Source organism: Protopterus annectens, chromosome 9.part0, assembly GCF_019279795.1.
Source record: "Protopterus annectens isolate FY-2018-M chromosome 9.part0, PAN1.0, whole genome shotgun sequence".
In the NCBI taxonomy this organism is placed as follows: Eukaryota; Metazoa; Chordata; order Ceratodontiformes; family Protopteridae; genus Protopterus; species Protopterus annectens.
In genome coordinates, this window is record NC_056743.1 from 1,771,669,581 (window position 1) to 1,771,683,186 (window position 13,606).

Below are 13,606 nucleotides of genomic sequence, written 5' to 3' on the forward strand. Positions count from 1 at the left end.
AATTACTTTGAGCTTACTTATGATAGCCAATGAAAGAGAAGAGGGAAGGAAATTCATGGTCAAATTAACATAAGGAGCACGCAACTAGAAAGACAGTTGAGTTGAAAAACACAACAGCACCGGGGTTGGAGAATGGAAGAAAATTTACCTTCTGCGTGACTCACAAAATACACAGCTTTGGTCTCTTTCCTAGTTTAAGTATGGAGTTGAAAGAGGAATACAAGTACAACACAATGTAAAGAAAATAAACCACAATGTACAAAACAGAAGAAGGCAATGAAACAATAAAAAAATTCAAGAAAACAAAAACAAACTAACCTTTCCCTCACAGCAATATGTGGCACAGTCTGCATGAACCTTTCCAGTAAAGCCTTGAAATGTTTTATTTTACCCCTTAAATAGAGGTCTTAGTTCCTAGCTCCACCCTCATTTCACAGGTAATTAACCTTAATTGACATGTTCTAATTTCTGTGTAACTCACAATAGACACAGCTGTGGTCTCTTCCCTACTTTAAATAGGCAGTTAAAAGAAGAATACAATTAAAACACAGTGTAAAGAAAATAAACCACAATATACAAACTGGAAGAAACCAATGAAGCAATATAAAATACAATAAAGCAAAAACAAACTAACCCTTCCCTCATAGCGATCTATGGCAAAGTCTGAGTGAGCTTTTCCAGTAATGAATATGACAGCTATGGGCAGATTAGAAAGGACAGAATGACTTAACTGTGTCTAATACATCAAAGCTCAGGTGATTAATTGAAACAGATAGCTCACAGTATTCAGACTGAAAACCTATATGCTTTCTTCATGCTTTATATATGGAAGTGGTGTATCCTATAATAGTTGTGGTTCATTTTGAGAACTAGGTGAACAAAGAATAAATACTAATTCAGTTGTGGAGGCCACTAGGCCAGGTAAAATTTTTTCAACTAATGGCAGAAAGATTTGATTTAATTATGATTTTTCTGAACAAGCAAGAAACTGTGTTCCTTAGAACGATTTGGTCTTATCTGAGAACAGGATAAACAAAGAATGAGTACTTATTCATTTGTGTTAGACTAGTAAAGTTTGTTCAAATGATAACAGAAAGATTTTAACTGATCACAAGTTTTCCCAGCACCTGATTTAGTGCCAGGCAAGAATTTTTGAGACTCTGACTAAAAGCTCAAGCATTCAACATATGAGCAAGCCAATATGGGAAACAAACAATCATAAAACAAAAATGCTGCATAAGAACACCCATTTCCCTAGTGCAACTAGCAGAAATGAATTTTAGAGCAAGTGCTCATATAACAGAACATTTAAATTTTAATTGTAATTTAACATTTGTTAACCGGGAAAAGTCCGACTTGGAACAAAGCCAATTTTCAGCGGAGGCCCGGGCAGAAACATCATCAAGCAAAATAAAGATAAATGAGTACATTTAAAATTTTTTATAGCTGTCTATGTGAATTAAAACACTAACAGCATTGTCAGAAATAAAGTTAAAAATAACAATGAACTACCACTGATGATGAAACAATGAATGAAATCAAAAACTTCTATTAATACTTAAAGGGTTACTGTACATTATTTTATTTGTTTACTTAGTTAGAAAATTGCTCCTTTATTATTTTCAGCTACAACTGAATCACAGGAGCAATTGCCAGATATGCAAACAATTTTGGTATAACTTAGTCATCGCCTTTTTGGTTTTCTTTCTTTTTTTTTTTTTTTTTTACTCACAAGAAACATATGAAGACATCATGAGAGCATTAAAACACCAAACAGATGTTTTCCAGAGGTCAGGATTGAAGCCTGGACTCTGAAGCTCCAAGGCAGTCTATATCTCTATATTAAAAAATACATACTCTCTGGGTCTGTGTGTCTATGTGACTGTCATATTTTTTCAGTTATTTTCTTCTACTGGCTTCTACTTTACTGAATGTGTATTAATTAATGCTGGATTCGCCACCTATTTTCAATTGTCTTCCAAGGACTTCAATAATTTGCTTTTGCAGGCCTTTTAAATGGCTGCATCCCAGTTTATTTACCTTCTTTCTATACATTGTTCTCTGTCTACAATTAGCTTTTCTGTAATCAGTTGGCCCACTAACTTTCCATAAGGTGACAGCCAATCAGAGGAGGATACCATCCAGACAGCTATTGTGGATTTTTCTTATTTTATCCCTAATCCCTATCCAGGTGCTGACAAATGCACTTAAAAAGAAGAGGGAAATGTCATCCTCATTAGCTTTCAACCTTCTGCATACGTACCACATAGGTTATTTCTTAGCAACAGCTTGGCAGAAACAAAAGTGTGTTCCCAACCCATACTCAGCAAGGCATATCTGTGTGTGTGTGTGTGTGTGTGTGTGTGTGTGTGTGTGTGTGTGTGTGTGTGTGTGTGTGTGTGTGTGTGTGTGTGTCTGTCTCTCTGGTTTGTGTTGCATTGCAGCAGATTAGATAATCTCCCTCCTTCCAGGAGGGGTGAGCCCCCACAGGCTTCTCATTCCCACCTTTTCCCATCTGGGGCTTCCAGCGCCCAAGGCACTAATCAATCTCAAGTCATCTGCGTCACAGTCAGGACTTCATCTCTCTCCATGCCATAGAGCCTGGTGCTATATCTGGCTTTTTGTTGGATCTGCCACCAATTTTTCCATCATTTTCTTCAAGGCTTGCCCTTAAATGAATACTGTTCCTTTCTATATCTGAGAGGAGAGCCATGCATATTTACCCAAATATTATGAAGACAGGTTATTGGCCTACATTTTTATTGATCTCAGGGTCTTTGTATGTTGGCTATTGGAGGTAAAACATTTGATTATTAAAATGTATTGATAAAATGCATTGATTGATTTGTTCCATACAGACAGAATGAAACTTATCTAAATGAAACGTTTCTGAGCTCCATCATTAGATTAATCTTTGTACTGTATAAACAGACTATAACTCACATGGTGCTATCAATATCAGTGCAGAACTATTCATCTTTGTTCCATGCGCCTGTCAGAATAGTTTCTGCAGTGAACAGAAAGGGGTTTAGTAAGTGTCAGTCTCTATATGCTACAATTTTAATATGGCTTCTCTCCGAGGCTACATCATATCATTATAAAACTTCACAATGGCAGATAGCTTTCACAGCTTTCAGTTACTGATTGGCCATATGTGTAGGGTCCTTTGTATACAGTCAAGTAACTGGAATAATTATTAGTTATGTTGAAGAGAGGGGACACATTCACTTGTATGAACACTACAGTAGAAAGTATGGTGGATGTCACCATAACTGTATGTAGGTAAGTTCATTCTGTATGTGCATTTTAAGTTGTCTGTGATATAACTACCTGAGTAACTATGAACATGGCATTATACAATGGATTTTAGTGAACTAGCTAACTGGGTGCTTCTCTGTCTGTCTTTATATGTTCATTTTCGCATGCTCTTGTTCATGTTGTCTTCCTTGTTTTTTGCCTCAATGTCTCAGATGTCAGCCTTGCATACTGCATATATTTGGAGTGTGTCAGCAACAAGCACTTCAACTCACATTCATCCAAGCTTCTTGTATAGTGTTCATAGTTATATATGCCCAAGTGTTGCCCCACTCCCAATCACTTACATTGATCCCTGCTTCATATCCTTGCAGCTCCTCACCTTTACTGCACAGATCAGTTTGGTTAGGTTTTGTTGTCCACAACATTCCACCCCATTACATTCTAAAGGATGTCTCAGCAAACTAAAAATCTGATGCATTACTGGGCAAGGCCTGAATCTCAACTAGTGTGTGTACATATGCGTGATAGTGTGTGTGTGTGTGTGTGTGTGTGTGTGTGTGTGTGTGTGTGTGTGTGTGTGTGTGTGTGTGTGTGTGTGTGTGTGTGTGTGTGTGTGTCTGTACATTTGTAAATAGATAGATAGATATATCTACACATGGGTGTCTGAATGGAGAGATGATAAAATCATCAAGCAAAAGAGAGTAGTACTGCTGGAAATGAATTCATCCTTAAGTCTTGGTGAGTAACTTCACAAGGTGGACCCTGTTTTTACAAAATCTCACCAGAACGACACTGATATATAGACCGTATTTTATATAGCATGTATCATAGACAGAAGTAGGTTAAAAAATAAAAAAGATAGCCGGGTGCACAAGTCCAAGGATAAAAAAGTGCCCAATCCTGGTAGGCGCACTGTTGCCAGGACTGGAAAAATGACAATGCAGATTCCTCAAGACACGGAAATATTCCTACAATGGGGTTAGGCCAGGCTCAGGGGAGGATGGACCCCGTGTTGTAGAAGGAAGTAGTAGTCCACAAAAATCACCAAAATTGACGGGTCAAAATATAGGCCGTAAAGATGATAGAGTGGAATATTGAGGATAAGAAAGAAATCATGTATTGTTACTATTATGCGAGAAGATTGTAATTTTCAGACAGAAGACATACAAAAAGATTAACAGTGAAATTAGAGGAAAGAAAAATACTGGCACCAGAAAAACTGTCAAAAGCTTCAAATGCACATTTGTTGTTCATTAATACAATAGATTCATGAAAAAAATGTATAGACCAAGAATTCTTTGGTTGTCTGGAAAAAGAAGCAACTAAGAAAGTGTGAAAATATATAAAGTAGAAAATCTAGAGGTTTGTGAAAGGTGTAAAAAATAAATATGGACAGTTTTAAAGAAAGAGATCTGATATGGCGCAATATTTATGTAAAAGAGAAAGCCAAATTAATTACTACAAAAAGCAGCTCCAAAGATATTTGAAGGGAAATATAGGCAAAGGCACCCATATATGGAAAATTTCCCATTGCAAAAAAGAAGATCGCAAAGGGAGAATGTAGAACAGAAGATTAGTAAAGCAGAAGTTAAAAAAATAGAAGCTGAAGTTATGGACTGCCTGCGAAATTAAGTATTTAGTGTAGAAAGTCTAACACAGGTTATGTCACAGCATGATGGAACAATGTGTCCCTCAAGTAAGGAGAAATAGGATGAGTGGGAGACATTTGAAGAAGAAATGTGGATATAGGCAAAAAAAAAAAAAAAAGGAATTTAATATGGTGCAATATTTATGCAAAAGAGAAAGCAAAACTAATCAATACAAAATAAAGCAGCACCAAAGCTATTTGAAGAGAAATACAGGCAAAGGCATCCAAATATGAAAAATTTTACAATATAAAAATAAGAAAACAAAGGGGAAAGTCAAAAAGAGGATTAGTAATGGAGAAGTTAATGAAATAGAAACTGAAGTTATGGATTACCTACAAAGTGAAGAATTTAATGTAGAAAACCTAACTTTGATAACATCAAATTATGATAAAATAATGAATCCCCAAATTAAGGAAAAACCAATGGAGCGGGAAGCATCTGATCAGTTTCCATATAAAGATACTTTGGAGCCTTTAGTAGAAAACCAGTACAAAAGTTCAGCTGGAAAACAGGAAACTGTGGCAACTCTGATGCACCCAATATTGTGGAGTGATAGGCCAGTAAGTTCCCATATGAAAGAACAATGGATGAAAGGGTGAAGTTATAGATAATATGGCACAGGAAGATTTTCTGGAGCTTTCTGTAGAATGCCCACAGGAAAAAGAGAACACAACATACCATTGGAAACCCACCTAGGTAGGTTATGCCCTCATACCCTCCTAACTATATAAAACAACTTTAGAATCGCACTACAGTGGGGAAAAGGGTATATTTCCCCACAACAGGCAACTGTTTACTTGCCCTGGGAAAATTTTCGTGTTTCAGGATTTTAACTTTTATTTTCATCTCGTGAAAATAGCTTTCAGGATTTTGGTCTTTTGGGATTTGAAAGGGGAACCATATATATATATATATATATATATATATATATATATATATTTGGTGACAACTCTGGTTACTCCTGAAAGCCTTGCTGTTGGCCAAACTACCATTTGTATTAATATTAATTTGAATGAGTATTACTGAGTACCCTTGCAAGAGCCTTAGAGTAGCTGGCTTTGGAGTGTCTGGTGGTGGTGTAACTACCTTATAGTCTGGGCAGAAGGGGGCATAGCTAGTAAATCTCTGCCAGCCTTTCCCCAGTGTGTGCGTGTGTGTGTGTGTGTGTGTGTGTGTGTGTGTGTGTGTGTGTGTGTGTGTGTGTGTGTGTGTTGGAGCAGGGACATAAAGCACAGGTTTCACAGAAAGAGTGGTGGATAACTTGGCTTGGACACTCGTCTGAGGTCTTAACTCTATAGCTGTGCTAGTGTGAAGTCTTACTGGGGACCTGGAGGGAGACATATAGAGAAATCCAGACTGAATGTGTTCTCTGTGTGGTCTTAAGGGAAATTGTGCTTGATGTAGAAAGCTACATCTGGAAATATTGGATGTATCCATTTTTGTTCCAAGTGAACGTCCCTTTCCAGTGCCAGTGGTGAGTATTCAGGGTCCTTAAATACTGGCCCAGAGTTGGGGATATCACAGACAGCATCTCACATTTATGGATAAAAGAGTGCTTACAAATCTATAAGATACACCCTACATTGATCGATTACATTACAGTGACCATGAAACAGTGGCAAAGCACTTTGCAGCTAAGCCATGATAAAGGACAAATTATTATCCCAGGGATAAAATATTCCAAGGAGCTGCTCTTTTGTCTTGCTCTTAACTTATTAAGCTGTCTACTTAATAGATTAGGTCATGGCTACAATTTGGCTCCAAGACAACAACAAAGTGTAAAGACTTAAGTTCTTTTTGTGGATGATTTAAAACTGCATAGTTCATCAGATGAGAAACTGAAAGCACAACTGCAAGTAGTCAAAACTTTCTCAGATGATGTAAGAATGCCATTTGGTCTTGATAAATGGGCAAAAGCAACCTTTAAAGCAGGAAAGCTGCAGCACTAAGAAAACATCACCTTGGGAAAGGAATGTGACATAAAGGAACTTGAGCAAGATGGGGTGTATAAATATATGGGAACTGATGAAGGATCAATAATAAAACATGAAAAAATGCAAATAAAATGTAGTAAGGAATATTTTAGAAGACTTAAATTAATATTAAAAACAGTGTTGACATCTAGGAACAAAGTTCAAGCTATAAACCAATTTGTTCTTCCTGTTCTAACTTACAGTTTTGGGGTGATTGACTGGCCCCAAGAGGTATTCTATAAACTGGAAAGGAAAACAAGAAAAATGCCTCATACTTACCAAATGATTTAAAACCAGCATATACTAAGATTATATATTCCCCGTTCTGAAGGAGGTATGAGCCTCCTCGAAACTGACTACGTGTAGATCTGTAATTGTAGGATTGCATACATATCTGAGGACCTCACAAGACCCAAACATAGTGAAAGTTTTAAAATGTGAAGAAAATAAGTTTAAGACAACTTCCCTGATTAGTTTATCAGAAGCATATTGGCGTCAAGTGGGAATGGAAATCAAGTTAGAAGTAGATAAAAATCAGGCAGCAAATAAATGTGCCAAAAAAATAAAAATATAAGAAGGATCAGATGAGAAGGCAAGAAATGTAGAAAATGCATAAATATAGTTGAAAGTACAGAAAACTCCTGGAACAACTCTTGTCTGTCAGGATTTAACACAGAATTGATTAAGGAGAGGTGAATTTAAATCAAAGACGAAAGACGAAAGATTAATATTGATGACCCAAGACAGTGGGCTATGTACACGTTGGTTTACAAAGTCCATTGAACATGTTAGAGAAACTGACAAATGCAGGTTTTTTTAAAACAGAATTGGAAACAGTCACACATCCTGTTGCTGGATGTGCTACATTAATGGCTGAAGGCCTGTATACTGAAAGGCATCGTAATGTGTCAAGGCTGTTGCATCGAGGATTGTGTAAACATTATAATATGGAAACATGAGTCAGAAAGAATTATAGAAAATAATGAAGTATATATCACATGGGATCATCCACTACCAACAGTTCAAAAAACAGAGGTGAGAAATCAGACATAGTAGTTAGGGAAAAGAAGACAAATGTAGCACTGATCATTGGAATTGCTACACTCAGTGATTACTGTCTTACTTACAGAGACACACAAAGTCATAAAATATCAGGATTTGCAGGCAGAAATGAGGGCAATGTGGAAGAAGAATACCCAGACAGTTCCAATAGTATTAGGAGCACAGGGTCACATAAAAAAGAATTTTATTTAGATATGTTACCGATACATGTAACTGTACAAATTGCAGAAATCGTCAATTCTGGGAACATTGCGGGTGCTGTGAAGAGCACTTTTGGCTAACATCAAATATTGAAACAATACTAATTTCATGAACTTTAATCATACTTTGACTTCCATTCCCATCATGGTATTAGAAACCCAAAAGTCTTGGAGAAATTAAAAATCAAGAACACATACTTGTGCGCATGTGTGTGTGTGTGTGTGTGTGTGTGTGTGTGTGTGTGTGTGTGTGTGTGTGTGTGTGTGTGTGTGTGTGTATGTCCATGTCTACTGTGTAGTGCTGCTGAATCTAGCATATAACATTTTATGTCTTGTGTAAGCAAGTAATATGAGCATGTGTCTATTTATAATAGTAATAGAAGTGTGTATACTTGACAAAGTATGTGCAAAGTCATGTCTGTGAATGTATTCGTGCATGTGTGCTTCAATGTGGATATATATATATATATATATATATATATATATATATATATATATATATACACACACACACACACAATAAAAAAAAACACTGTTGTGGTGGTGACTGTATATGTATATAAACAGAGACACGTGCATATGTCTGGATTTGCATGTGTACAGCCTCCCAAATTTGTGAAGAGTGACTGTCTCTGCTGTGATGCAGGGTGCTACCCCCAGAAGTATGTGTACTGAGGGGATCTATGTCAGATTATCAAAGTTCCAAAACTTCGAAATTCATATGGCCGAGACCAAATGATCGAAGTTTCGGAACTTTGAACATTAAAAAAAAAATTATATTTTTAATGCTTTTGCAGGGGGCAAGCCCCCCTGCACCCCCACCCCCCCATGCTAATTGAATATATCAACTCTGAGATCGCACTACATTGCGGAAAAGGGTAAACTTCCCATTCCGTACTGAACTGCAATCTCCATTCAAAGCATCTGAAGTTTCAAAACTTTGATAAGATGGTCCCAACAATATGATTTTTGAAGTTTTGAAACTTCAATAATCTGATAGGGACCAATACTGAGAGGTAAGGATATCTTTTTCCGCAGAAGCTGTTCCAACATGTCTTATATTCAAGATCCTTACATGGATTTCTGACTGCTATTTCCAAGGTAGTCTTCAAATTCTGGTTGCTAACAGCAAGTTACCCATTGATCAGAACCTCTCACACTTGACCTTATTACTACATATTTTCAAAATTCATCTCTGTACAATCTACAATCATTACTGCTTGTTCTTATTAACTAGCCAGACAAGCATGCTAGGGAATTCTAATGCTTACTTTAAGGTAGTGTTGTAGAGACTTGCAAAGTGAAATATCAGAGAACTATTCTGTTGAAATAAGGAAAAGGATGACAGGCTGACTTTGGTGCATAACACCATAAAAGACACAAATAATGTTTTACCTCACAAGACATCTACAGCAACTGGAAAGGCCACAGAAATACCTCATAAAGAAGATTACCAGCCTCAAACAGATGCCCTATGCAGACCATCTCAAAAAACTCCAGCTTTACTCTGTCGCATATCGTCTACTCAGAGGCGATCTCTGCTTAACATACTAAGCTATATGAAACCCAGAGCTGTTGGACATGCTACACCTAAAGAAATCCCAATCCCTCTGAGCTACATGCTCTAGGGTCCTAAACCTTGTCACCACAATAAACAGAACATGCTGGAGGGAGAGAGTCCTGGCCCAGACACTTCCCATACTCTGGACAGGCTACCTATCTATGTCAAACAGAGCTCCTCATTAGCAGTCTTCAAGAAAAATCTTGATGATTGGATGGGAAATAGGAAATTCACCCTGGGGATCACTTCTGTGGCTCTGCTCAACATGGGCACAGGAAAATAATTTTCTTGGGTGGCGAAAGCCAGGGTACCTTTTTGGCTAGGCTTATATAGGCCCTAGGGCCAATAGACTAGTACCTACCTATGAACCTATGAACCAAAATGAGCAGTACTGAGCTTCAAGTTTTCCTTCTAAAGGAATAGGCTGTAATGATGGAGGAAGGTTTAAGAATGAAATGAGATATACGGACGAATAGTAATAGTCCAGAAAGTGAAAAGATTATGTACCCAGCAATGATGTATTAACTGAATTCATCAAGCTGTATGTGTCACACCAGATGCTAACCAATAAAAGATATGTTATTGAGAAGGCAAAGAAATGCCTTTGGTTATAAGGTTCAGACTTCTAAAGTCACATGGATTGTTGGTCATCCTTTACTGATATGTGATAGTTCAATACTGAATGGGTTTATGAATAAAGAATATTACCAACTGGTAATATGTTTACAAGTATTTTATGAGCATCCATTGTATTAGAAATCAAGATGAAGTTCCATTTCTGTATTGTTGTGTTCTTCAGATTAAAAGGGATAGTGCTAATGTTGTCACACAATGCTCAGATCTCCAATTCAGCCCTCAGCTGTGATGGCTTCAGTTCAGTGTGCAGTTTGCAGGTCTTCACTGCATTTACTTGGCTTTCCAATGAAAGCACCAGTTTCCTTCTATATAACAGTGACATGCTGTAGGTGAACTAGTGACCCCTGAAATTGCCCAGTGGTGTGTGTGTGTGTGTGTGTGTGTGTGTGTGTGTGTGTGTGTGTGTGTGTGTGTGTGTGTGTGTGTGTGTGTGTGTGTGTGTGTCTGTGTGTGTGTGTGTCTGTGTGTGTGTGTGTCTGTGTGTGCGCTTGTGCGCAGAGAGACTGGTGCCCTGTCCAGGATTTGTTTCTTTGCCTTATGCCACAAAGTGTTATAATAGGCTCCAGCTCCTCTGTGATCTTGAACTGGATTAAGCAGGCTAATGAATAAAGGATCAATAAAGAGATATTATGAGCTATTTTTTTATTTGCTCTTGAATGTAGTGTCCCACAGAATAAAAACTATAGCTCCTGGGTTAATGTTACAATATTTGGCCATTACTCATTTAAAAGCTGTGTAACTGTAATAATAAAAGCTGGCAGAGGTGAGCACTTTGAACAACATGCTTTCATAAGTCAGAACTGATGGCTAGACACTTGCATTGGGTCATCATGCGCAACAGACAGGAGAAGGCTAGCTGACTAAGACTGCAGAAATAACTTGGTATTCACTGCCAGCCAAGGAACCGCCAGAGAACAGTGGTTTTGTGAGCCGAGAGAAAAATCCATATTTGCTAGAATATGCAGGATTAATAAGTAGTTTTTCTTCCTTTAGTATTTGCAAGATTAGTCTTTGTTTGGTTAACCATTCTCTTATACAGAAAACAGTAATGGGTAAAAAATAAAAAAAATGTTTTGTGAGTACATCTCAATCTCATGTGCACAACTAATGTATCAGCATTACCCTAACTAATCAGAAATGGTTTATAATTTTCTGCTGCTTACTGCTATGACAGAGGGCAGACACATTAATTTTCCTTTTCAGCTATGGTTTCTTCTTCTTTCCTAGAATGCACTATGAATTTCTACAATATGAGGGTCTTGATTTACATCAAAAATAAATATGCCTCAAGGCTGGTCAAAAAGGACAATACACTTGAGATGCCCCATATTCAAATCACTGGGTCTACTTTTCTTTATCAAAATTACATTATCTCGAAAAAGAAAAGTGCACTTCAACGAAAGTGCACTTCCGCAAAAGTCGATTCACAGAATCGGAAAAATAAAAAAAATAAACATTGCAAACACAGTTACCACCCCACACCCCTGCTACTTAAATATACTAACTCCGAGACTGCACTACAGTGGGGAAAAGGATATACTTCCTTATCCCCACTGTAGTGCAATCTCAGAGTTAATATATTTAAGTAGCAAGGGTATGGGGGGGTGCAGGAGGGGGCTTGTCCACCCTGCAAAACTGTGTTTGCAATATTTATTTTTTTTATTTTTCCGATTTGGTGAATCGGCTTTCACAAAAGTGCACTTTCATTGAAGTGCACTTTCGCGATAGTAGGCTCAACCTTCTGTTTGTCAATAAACTGGGTTTTCGACAAAAAGAAGTAGACCCAAATCACCATAGGCAAAATCCAATACCACTTCCTTACAAGATATAAGTCACCATCTATGACCCAGAAAACCCATACCATGTATTTAAACTTATTGAAAACGCTCACCATCCAACCTAATACCATATTCAAGGGCAACTTTAATTACCCCACTATTAACTGGAAATTGTATATGACGCAAAACGTACAGGCACAAAGATTCCTGGGTTTTGTAAACACAAACTCCCTGGACCAGATTGTCAATACACCAACCAGGGGTGCAATCATACTGGATCTGGTCCTCAGTAATATGGGAGAGTGCTGCACACCCCCTAGTGTAATGCCTTCCTCAGTAATTTCAGACCACAAAATGGTCTCCTTTAAAGTAAAAATAAAACCTGGACCCCCAACTAAACCTGGAATATTCAGGAACTTCTCTAAGAATAACTTCCTGCTATTAAGTGATAACCTGGCAACATTTCAAGCCCTAATAAACCCTGAGAACACTGCTGCAGAACTGTTCACAAAAACTCTATACAAGCATGTTAATAGATGGATAGAGGCAGCTGTACCCACCAGGAAGGTGGAATCACAAAAGCAATAGGCAGTATAACAGAAGGAAGAAAATCATGGTAAAAATTAAGAGGTGCAGCACCCAATAGGGTAAAAGCATTCTCATCAAATTAAGCAAAGAATTCAGAGGGCAAGTAAGGTCTACCAAAGCCAAATCAGAAGTAAAGTTGGCCTCCCAGGCCAAGGACAACCACAAGGAATTCTTTAGCTGTGTCTGCAACCTCAAAAGCAATACACAGTTGCATGCAGAGCTCATTGTAAATGGAGCCATCTATGCTGAGCCAGAAGATATAACAAACCTACTGGCCAATAAATTCAGCTCCAACTTTATCCCCTCTCCACCTCAACCTTCCCTCAGGAAATACCATCAAATATAACTCCCCCTGCTATCATTAGGGAACAGGTCCTTAATGCTCTCTCTCTCTAAGGCCAAGAACACTGCATCAATGGGTCCAGACAATATTCCAGAATGCCTTCTAAATAGCATGAAACATGAACTATCAGGCCGTCTGTAATTGGTACTTAAATGTAGCCTCCAAACAGGCTTTGTGCCTCAAGAATGGAGAACAGCAACAGTCATCCCTCTGCACAAAGGTGGGCCATCTACAGGCCCTGGAAACTACAGAACCATAAGTCTCACTAGTCTTACATGCAAAGCCTTGGAAATAATTATCATGGAAATGATCAATAATGATATAGTAAACCTCCAGACACTGGACCCAGCCCAGTTTGGTTTTGTCAAGGGCAGGTCATGCCTACTCAGCCTGGCTGACTTCTTTGAGAAGGTCACCAAAGCAATGGATGAGGGAAAAATGGACCTTGACCTGGCCAAGGCATTTAACACAATACCCCACTCAAGCATTGTTAACAAATTCAAGAGGTTAGGAACAAACCCCTATGTTACCTTGTGGATAGCCAACTGGCTCACAGAC